This window comes from Martes martes, assembly GCF_963455335.1.
Source record: "Martes martes genome assembly, chromosome: 4".
NCBI classification, from domain to species: Eukaryota; Metazoa; Chordata; class Mammalia; order Carnivora; family Mustelidae; genus Martes; species Martes martes.
The window spans coordinates 116,253,926-116,264,011 of NC_137891.1; the positions used below are offsets into that span (position 1 = coordinate 116,253,926).

A 10,086-nucleotide genomic window follows, 5' to 3' on the forward strand; every position below is an offset into this window, starting at 1 on the left:
AGGGATCCCCACAGTGCCCGGGAGTTCAGTACTCCTCAAGGCAAGGACAAGGTAAGTGAGTTCTGTCTGTGAAGAGGGGGTGGGCATCCAGAGTCCTGAGAGCACTGGCTCTCCAGTTGAACCAGAACTTGATTTGAATGCAGAAAGAAAGTAATGGCGCTCTAAATGTAAAGAATGTTAGTTACTTAACAATGACTAAAGAACCCTATCATATCCTTTCTTATTCATGTTACTTCCCTGAATTAGCCAACCACCTGTGCAAAATATGATAACATAGAAAGAAAGGGAAAGATGAAAACCCAAAGTTCCTCCTCTTTTCAAGTCTTTTCTTCCTCATCAGTAACCAAAGGCAGTGTTGATGGAATGTGTGTGTGTGTGTGTGTGTGTGTGTGTGTGTGTGTGTGATCTGATGAAATCCAAACAGTTGAGTTAGTTTTGTCTGGCACTTCCACTCTCTTGATAGAGAACCAAACCTGCATGTGTGTCTGAGCCACGAGATAGAAACTATTTGGCATGTAAGTTTAATAATACTCTTTTATTGGTCTTTAAAATGTACATTGAAGGAGGTGGGCAAAATGGGTGAAGGGAAGTAGGAGACACAGGCTTCCAGTTATGGAATGAAGAAGTCACAGGGATGAAAGGCACAGCATAGGGAACAGAGTCTGTGTTATTGCAATATTGTTGTCTGGTGTCAGATGGGAGCTACCCTTGTCATGAGTACAATATAATGTACAGACTTGTCAAGTCACCATGTTGGACGCCTGAAACTAATGTAACAGGTGTGTCAACTATACCTCAACTGAAAAAAGAAAGAGAAAATGTCATTGCATAATATAAAGATGAATGGTACATTGTATGATAATGATCTAACATTGTAATTTAGAATGACATTAAGTAGCAAATAAAAAACACCATCACAGTTCAAGAGGAAGAATGAGGCAGAAAGGAGAAAACTTCCTACTTTAAAAATGACTGCTTTTACTCTAACCTCTAACTTGCTTCTGGCTATGGTCTGCGAGCTCTCTCTCAAGGGGCTTTCCTTTTTTTTTTTTAAAGATTTTATTTATTTATTTGACAGAGATCACATGTAGGCAGAGAGACAGGCAGAGAAGGAGGAAACAGGCTCTCTGCTGAGCAGAGAGCCCAATGCAGGGCTCGATGCGGGTCTCGATCCCGGGACCCTGGGATCATGACCTGAGCTGAAGGCAGAGGCTTTAACCCACTGAGCCACCCAGGCGCCCCGTCAAGGGGTTTTTCTTAAAGGAGATGACGACCTTCCTCTCTACCCTCTAAACCACCATGAACTATTTGAATATACAGAGTTGAGTACTTTCCCCATCTGCTGTGATTTCCCCTTGAGGTGAAGGTGTCCTCGTTAACCAAACCTTCTCTGAATGGAATAGCAGCTCAGAGCTTGGAAGGCAACTGTTTTCTGTTCCCTACAGGCTAAACCAAGGCTTGTTCAGACCAGAACCACCTGGCAACCACCAGTTAGACAAGCAGATTTAAAGTTTAACTTTACACAAACAGTGCAGTGCTGTCGAGGGCAAGGTCCACAGAGACAGGTCCTGACACCCTTACCTTTTAGTGTCTTGATGGCGCTGGATCATTGAGAACTTTAGGTTTTGACCTCCAGAGGGAGATTTTAAAGAGATAACACTTCTCATTGGTAGACCTCATGGTCTGCAGCCAGTTGGGTAACCAAAACTACTTACCCTACAGAACTCCTCAACCACAAAGCCCCCGGGGGAGGGAACTATGGGAGGCAGAGGGTGAGTTTCTCAATTGCACCTGAAAGGCTGCATGATGGCTGGTGGGAACCCTGGACCGGAAGTCAGAAGCTCTCTTCTTATCATGCATGGGACCTGGGCCAAGACACTCACCATGTCTAGGCCTCTTCCCCCTCATCTATGAAGTGGGAATGATGATACTTACACCACCTGCTTCATGAGTTTGTTGTGAAAAGTAGAATGGGATATTTTTATGGGAAAGTGCTTTTTTTTTTAAAACAGTAGAAGCATGTCCACAGTCCTAAAGCTGTTAAAGATGAAGGGCTTGGAAAACATTTTCAAATGAATGTTTCCAGTGACTTAACAAATCATTATTAAGCACCCACCCTTGGTCGGGTTCGATCTGAGGTGACAGAGAAACGATGGTGAACAAAAATGGGCATAAAGCTCTCTTGGTGTCATATCTGTCATTTATTCAGCAGGGATAATAACTGTGAAAAAAAGTAACAGTGGAGTGGCAACTTGTCATAGGAGCGTGTGGCAGATTGTTATGGTCATGACACCTGATCCGTCAGACTGTAATGTGTCCCCATCTTCTTGCCATGGGGTGTGCTGTCCCTGACTTGTTCATCAGGAACCCAGGCCTGGAGGAGCCTCAAAGCTTCCATTCTTGACCTTAGTCCAACATTTGTGATGGACTAGACCATGAATGAATAGGATTTTCCTGAAGAGAGAGGCCCCATACCAGCAGGACTGAGGCCCAGGCAGCAAGGGAAGGCAACTGGCACACCCCCGGGCTCAGATGACTGCAGCTCTTCGATGACCCCAGGGAACCGAGCAAACCCACAGAATTGTGAGAAATAATATCCCCCACTGGGGCTGTGTTTGCAGACGGGGCCTCTAAGGAAGTCCCGGAGGCTCACAGAGTTTGTGAGCACACACCAAGGAGAGGCCATGTGAGGACACAGCAAGAAGGCGGTTGTCTGCAGGCCAGGAAGGGAGTTCTCACTAGAAACCAAATTGGCTAGAACTTTGATCTTGCACTGAGATCCTCCAGAGCTGTGAGAAAATACATTTCTGTTGTTTAAGTCACCCAGGCTATGGTATTTTGTTATGGCAGCCCAAGCTGACTAAGACAGAAGCCACGCAGATATCTGCGGGAGAACATTCCAGCAGAAGCAACAGCTGGGATAAAGGTGCTGAAATGCAGGCGAGCTGAAGGCTGTAATGCCGGAGCACAGGAAATAGGGCCCTGAGTTGGGGTATAGAGGGAAGGGGTATGCAGATCAGTAGGCCCTTGAAAGGCTTTGTCTTTTACTTGAAGTTAAAAGGAAAGTCTGCAGAGTTTGGAGGGATGGAGCGGTATGCTTTCAAAAGCCATGCATTTCTGTAATATTTGACTTTTATGTAACAATGAACATGTGTTACTTTTGTAATCAGAGAAAAAGACACAGGCCATTTAGAAGACTCCATGAGAGCGAACTAACAAGTACAAGCTGTGTCCTTTAATGCCAACATGTGGGCACAGAGAAAAGCAGGGAGAGGCAGAGAGGGGTAAAAGTGTGGCCGTTGGTGGGGGGGCTGGATTGCAGCTGATGAGAGGTACCAGTCTCATCGGGCCACTGGCCTTGGACTCTTTGAGGACTTGTCCTGTGCTCTGATTGCTCTCCCACTCGAAACTGCAGCTCTCTGGAATGGTGCTGGGCAAAAGATGGGGGCGGGGAGCCGAATATGGGGCAAGAACAGAGACTAAACCATGGACCGAATTCTTCCTTGAAAGGAATCAAGTACATCTGATTTACCCCGGCACTTAGCACACTGCCCTGCTTCTATGGACCAAGAGCCAGATGATTCCTTGAAGAAATGAATGAACTGACCTGTTATGCTGCACCCTACTCTCCCCTCCTTACTCCTCTTCTTTGTTAGTACAGCTGAATTCTAAAGGGGATCTTTAAATCAGAGTTCACGTTGTGGAAGGTGGATCCTTGACATAATAAAATGAAGGCTTAAGCCTTGCATATACCTCATGATCTGTGTCTGCTTCAAAAAAATGTAACAAGTTAAGCTTAACCTTCAAGTAAGGTTGAGATCTCACAGGCTCTCAGATAACACTTTACATCGCACCATCATTTATATCTTAGTGTGAACTGAGACTGGCGGAGTTCAAAGGGCGATGGAAAGACTGGATGAGTTGTGTTGTCTTGCAAACACCCATTCACTTTTCTTTTCTTCTTTGGCTGGTAGAGGGATGGATGAATAGACAAAGATGCTCAATGCAAGCCTGGACTTTTTAAATGAGCATTCTGTTTAATGTGCAAATGTGCTTTGCTATAAGCAACAGATGCATTTCCTAAATATTACGTATAACCCACTTCTTTTTCTGAGTTCCAGAGGAGCTAACTCTGCTGAACAGAAGGAAAGATTCTTTGTGTTTTGTGAATGACCACCCCCTTAGTCATCTGTTCTGTAAATTTGGTATTTCAAGGATCAGGTATTTTATAAAAATTCTTTGAAGGAAACAATGACCAATTATTTCTGATACAGTGATAATTTTTTTCTTCTTGAATAGATTAGAAAAATTTGACTATGTTCAGCCCCAGTGACCCGTCTTAGGGCAAGTTTCAAGTTAATGAAAAAGAAATGCAAAATCAGATCAGCCCAGAGGAGGGTGGGGACCAGAATATGCCATCCCAAAATACGCCACTTTGGTATAAGGATTATTTTGAGCTGAAGGCAATTGAGAGGAAGCAGATTAAAAAAAAGCTTTCTGCCCACACCTATTTCCCTAAAAGTAGGATGTAAATTTGCAAAGGTCCCCTGTCTCTTCTCTCTACCAGGAAGAAGTTAATCACTGGAGACAACTTTAGACCCTTATCATAAGCTCGGAGATAGCACCAGAGAAATCTACAAAACAATCTTTGCTAAAATTACCCCTTATCTATCATTCATCTCCCCATACATTTTTCTTTTCATAATTTGCCACCCATAGAAGCTCAAGGTCCTTTTGTTTCTTTGACACTTCACTAAAAATGTATTGTTCTTTTGTTAATATGCTATACAACCAACAAAACAAAAAGACAACATACTGTAAGGGAGATGACATTTGCAAATGACATAGCCAATAAAAGGGTTAATATCCAAAATATGTAAAGAACTTATACAACTCACACCAAAGAAACCCGAATAATATAATTAAAAAATGGGCAGAAGACATGAGTAGACATTTCTCTAATAAGACACACAGATGGCCAATAGACACATGAAAAGATGCTCTATATTACTTACCATCAAAGAAATGCAAATCAAAACCACAATGAAATAACACCTCACACCTGTCAGAAGGGCTAAAATCAAAACTCAAGAAATGATGAGTATTGGAGAAGATGTGGGGGCAAAAGGAGCTCTCATACACTGTTGGTGGGAATGCAAACTGGTGCAGCCACTATGAAAAACAGTGTGGAATTTCCTCAAAAAATTAAAAATAGAGTTACTATATGATCCAGTAATTCCACTACTGGGTATTTACCCAAAGAATATGAAAACACTAATTTGAAAAGATATATGCACCACAATTTTTACTGCAGCATTATTTACAATAGCCAAATTATGGAAGCAACTCAAGCATCCATCAATAAATGAATGGATAAAGAAGATGTGGTACACATATACAATGAAATATTACTCAGCCATAAAAAAGGACGAAATCTTGGGGCAATAACATGGATGGACCTAGAGGGTATAAGTGAAGTAAGTCAGTTAGAGAAAAAGAAATACCATGGATTTTGGCCATATTTGGAATTTAGGAAACCAAACAAATGAACAAAAGAGACAAACAAAGAGGCTGTGACTTTTGATCTCCAGATCATGAGCTCAAGCCCCACCTTGGGTGTATAGCTAACTTAAAAAAAAAAAAAATGGAGAGATGAGGAGCTTAGGTGGCTCAGTCTTTTTTGCATCTGACTCTTGGTTTCAGCTCAGGTCATGATCTTGGGGCTGTTGGATTAAGCCCTGAGTTGGGCTCCCCGCTCAGCAGGGAGTGTGCTTGAGATTCTCTCCCTCTCTCTCTCTGCCCTCCACCCCGTTCACATGCTCTTTCTCAAATAAATACATACATCTTTAAAAAAAAGAGAGAGGACACCTGGGTGGCTCAGTGGGTTAAGGCCTCTCTGCCTTTGGCTCGGGTCATGATCCCAGGGTCCTGGGATCGAGCCCCACATCGGGCTCTCTGCTCAGCAGGGAGACTTCTTCCTCCTCTCTCTCTGCCTGCCTCTCTGCCTACTTGTGATTTCTGTCTGTAAAATAAATAAATAAAATCTTGAAAAAAATAAAAATAAAAATAAAAAAAAGAGAGAGACAAATCAACAACAGCAACAACAAAACCAGACTAAAATACAGAGAACAAACTGGTGGTTACCAGATGGGAGGTGGGTGGGAGAATGGGTGAAATACATGAAGGGACTTAACAGTACGCATATCATGATGAGTGCTGAGTAATGTATGGAACAGTTGAATCACTATTGTACAACTGAAACTAATCTGACATTGTATGTCAATTACACAAGAATTTTTAAAAAATGCAATACCAACCCAATTCCATCTATCCCTCTGAGTTACTCATCTCTGGGTGCCCCTGTGCATATGTACGATATACTTGTTACTAAACACCTGTTTCATTTCCTCTTGTTAGTGTCTTTTGTCAGTCTAACTTTCAGGGCCAGCTCAAGGAACCTAAGACGGGTAGAGGGAAAACAATTTTTTGTCCTCCCCTATATCAGCAACCAATTCCTTATCCTTTACACAATTAAAGCAGTCAACATTCCTTATCGAGGACCCAATAAATGAGCCCAAGACACAGTGCTTTGCAGCTAGTTATTCTTCAGAAATCTGTCTTCAGGCCTTTGGCCAGATGGGTCATCGGGTCTGACCCAAGCTTAGAGAACTACTTAGAAACATTCATAACCAACCAAAGAGGGTTCCTAATAATACATAGTCTGGCTACTCTGATTTGCTGAGCAAAATAAACAAGTTAATGAATGTATGAAAAGCTGCTTGTGAGACATTAAGTCCCCGGTGACTTGCCATTGCTGACTTTTGAAAGGAGAGAAAGGCACAATCTGTTCCTACTTGGGCAGTGTCTATTTTCTTAGCTCTAGCATAATACTACATTTGAATAGCTTTATTTTCCAGATTTTTTTTTCTTTGCCTATGGACATATCCTCCAAATATTTAGAACCTTCATTAATGAAAACCATTAAAATGGATTAAGCACCCAACATGCTAGACACCTTCCTAAGTGCTTCATGTGTGTTAACTCACCAAATCCACACAATGCCATGAGGTGAACAGTGTCTTTAACCCCATTTCACAGATGAGGAAGCAAAAGCACACCCATGTGAAGTAACTTGGCTCCAAGGCAGTTCCAGAAGCTGGAGATCTCGCCACCACACTCCACAGTTTCTCAGTCCCAGGGACAAAGAGCAAGTGGTTAAACTCTTGGCAGAAGGCTCTATTTATAAGCGGGGAACCAAGCCTGAGGCCAAGGATTAATTTCATTTCATACAATCAGGAAAGCAACTAAGTTCTAGCAAGGAAGAACTCAGTTTGAGTAGTTAGTGGGCTACCTCTTGCAATCTTCCCAAAAGCAGCTGCACGGGTCCTGATTCACTGTCACTGAGCACCGGTGTTGTTTCCCATGTCTTTAGCTCTGGCTTCTGGAAGAACCGAGGCCATACCTAGAATGTGTCATTGAGCTAATTTTATTCTGTAAATAATAGAATAACTGTTTACAATATTTTAAAACATCCCCACCTTTTTCCAGGCCTCCTCTGAGCTCCTTCTGATTGCTCCATCTGCATACTTTCTTGGTCACCACTGACTCTAAATTTAGTCCTGGTGAATGAGAAGAGTCTTCTGCTTATATTGTCTGCATTTTAGCTGTTTTATCTTGTTAAGAGCTCTGCTCACTTTTACGAGGGGTTGACAATACAGAACACACGTGTGTTTTCCAAACGAAATTTCATGTTTTGGTTAAAATTTACTCCGTGGCAAATTGAGCTCACTTTATTATTATTATTTTTTAAAGATTTTATTTATCTATTTGACAGACAGAGATCACAAGTAAGCAGAGAGGTAGGCAGAGAGAGGGGGGGAGGCAGGCTCCCTGCCAAGCAGAGAGCCCGATGCAATGCGGGGCTCCATCCCAGGACCCTGGGATCATGACCTGAGCGGAAGGCAGAGGCTTTAACCCGCTGAGCCATCCAGGCACCCCGAGCTCACTTTAGGTAAGATATTAGACTAAATTACAATAAATAAGGAACACTTACAAAGGATAAGAAAGGCCAAGGGGAAAAACAACAACAACAACAGTCTGGGGGTTTGAAATGTAAATCCAAAGGAGGGGTGGATTACAGGGGTGCCAGAAGGGGTGGGAATGTTAGTTTCCTCAACTTTTTACATTCTTTCTTTCTTCTAAGCAATTTCTTCCAGTAAAACTGGTTCTTTCTCCCCAGGGACCACAAATATCTGATTCTTGTCCTAGCCCAGATGGTGGAGTACAGTGACCATCAACAGAAGAAGAAAGAGCTCCAGTAAAAATAAAGGTCAGGAGATGCAGGCGCCGGGTGCCGCCTGGGTTGGTAACAGCTTGAGAATCTGTCTGAAATGCCACGCTGGAAAGAAAAGTCACATCTGCCCCGAGGGCCCAGCAAATGTTACAGTGTTTTCCTGCACCCACCTTTCTGGACCTGTTGAATGTCACTCTTCACCACATTTACTCTGCATCAAGTGGTTAAGACAGAGCTTTCTCATTTCTGAGTAAACAACCATGAGTAAAGACGGTCATGCCTTGAACATTTAGTGAGGGGAGATAATTACGTTACCTTGGGTGGATTGCCCTCTCATGACTGTCAGACAGCCGAATGGAGGAAACAAGTCGGAACGCTAAGGACAGATGCTGAGACACATCAAAAACCTCTATTACTAAAGAATGAAGGAAAACCTTAGCTTGGGGCAGATTTACATAACCAGATGTCAACACAGCTTTCACAACCTCTCTCTGAAGTGCTGACAGAGCACCAGACATGTGCCGGGTATTTTGGTGGGAGAGCATAGCTCTGGCTGTGCTCACACTTGAGTTTGAGACTGCTGTCTGCTGCTTACAATGTGGAACCAGAGCCCGTCTGACTCAGTTTGTTCACCTCTTTAATGGGGATATGTGTTTCTCTTGGTGGTCTGGCGAGGCTCGAATGAGATAAAGTATGCACATTACCTAACAGTGCCCCTGTCTCCTGCTGGCTGGGTGACCTGGGGAAGTCTGCCTAACCTCACAGTTTCCTCCTCTGTCAAATGGGGATGATCCACACCTCCCAGGTTTGCTGTGACAAGTAAGTCAAAGTCAAGGTCCATCTAGTATACAGTCTGAGCTCTTATTGTTACTTACATTGTCCATTCCATGTCCAAAGGCTTTCTTCCACCTTTGGACATGGGAGACCTGAAACACACAATCCCCTAAATGATAACGGTTACTTAGAACTGCTAAATGGAAGGTGTAATCTTGTATACGCATTGACTACTTCGCAGGCCAGAATAAAATACTGACTTGGACTGAATTTGCTGCCTAGCGTGATGATAAATTAATAGCAAACTGTGTTTTCTCACCGTTTATCTCCAGGGAGCTCTGGGCACTGTGCTGACATGATCTTCACAACATCCTGGCGAAGAGGAGATGATGAGTGATTTAATCACCATCTTCAAGATGATGAAGGATGCGGGATTGTTGTCTGGCTGGTGACCAGCGGTTTCCACCACAACCCAAGCCAGATAAAGAGCCGGCAGGCCTAAGTCATGGAAAGATTTGGGTTAAACCCCTGGAGATACATTTTGACGAGATTTCCACCCAGGCAGTACTTCGGTTCAAAGTCCTGAATTATGGGTCTACTAGTGAATTAGAGTTTCCCAGTGGAAAACTGAAAACAGGTTTCTTTACAGTATATACACAGCTTGGCTTAACACCTGGGTGAGTCCTTTGGGCGGGTCTTCCCCTGAAATGACTCCAGCCAATTTCCGTGCCAGGCTATTTGGCTGTTTCCCAGGGACATTCTGGAAAGGCTCAAATGAGCAGGTTATCCCATGGTTGAGTGAACTTTAAGCAGCTAACCCAGACACCCAGTCTGAAGGTGAAACAATGCAATAGAGTAGTTTAGCTACCTGGACTTGTGGAAGGATATCTATGGCCTGAGCACAGGCACGGATGTCATTAGAACAGTTATAGGACTTTCAAAAGTCTCAGACTCCTGAGAGAATGATCTATATTCCCACCACCTCTTCAAGCAGTCAACAAAAGCAGCATGACTCTCAC

General features: G+C 43.2%; 1 long non-coding RNA gene across 1 annotated transcript; it reads left to right on the plus strand.

The window, feature by feature from the left end:
- Positions 1–461: 461 nt before the first annotated feature.
- On the plus strand, positions 462–9,733 carry LOC308342353. The gene is made up of 3 exons (XR_013966776.1): positions 462–515; positions 8,240–8,329; positions 9,400–9,733. It is a non-coding gene; the product is annotated as an uncharacterized lncRNA (long non-coding RNA).
- The last annotated feature ends 353 nt before the right edge of the window (positions 9,734–10,086 follow it).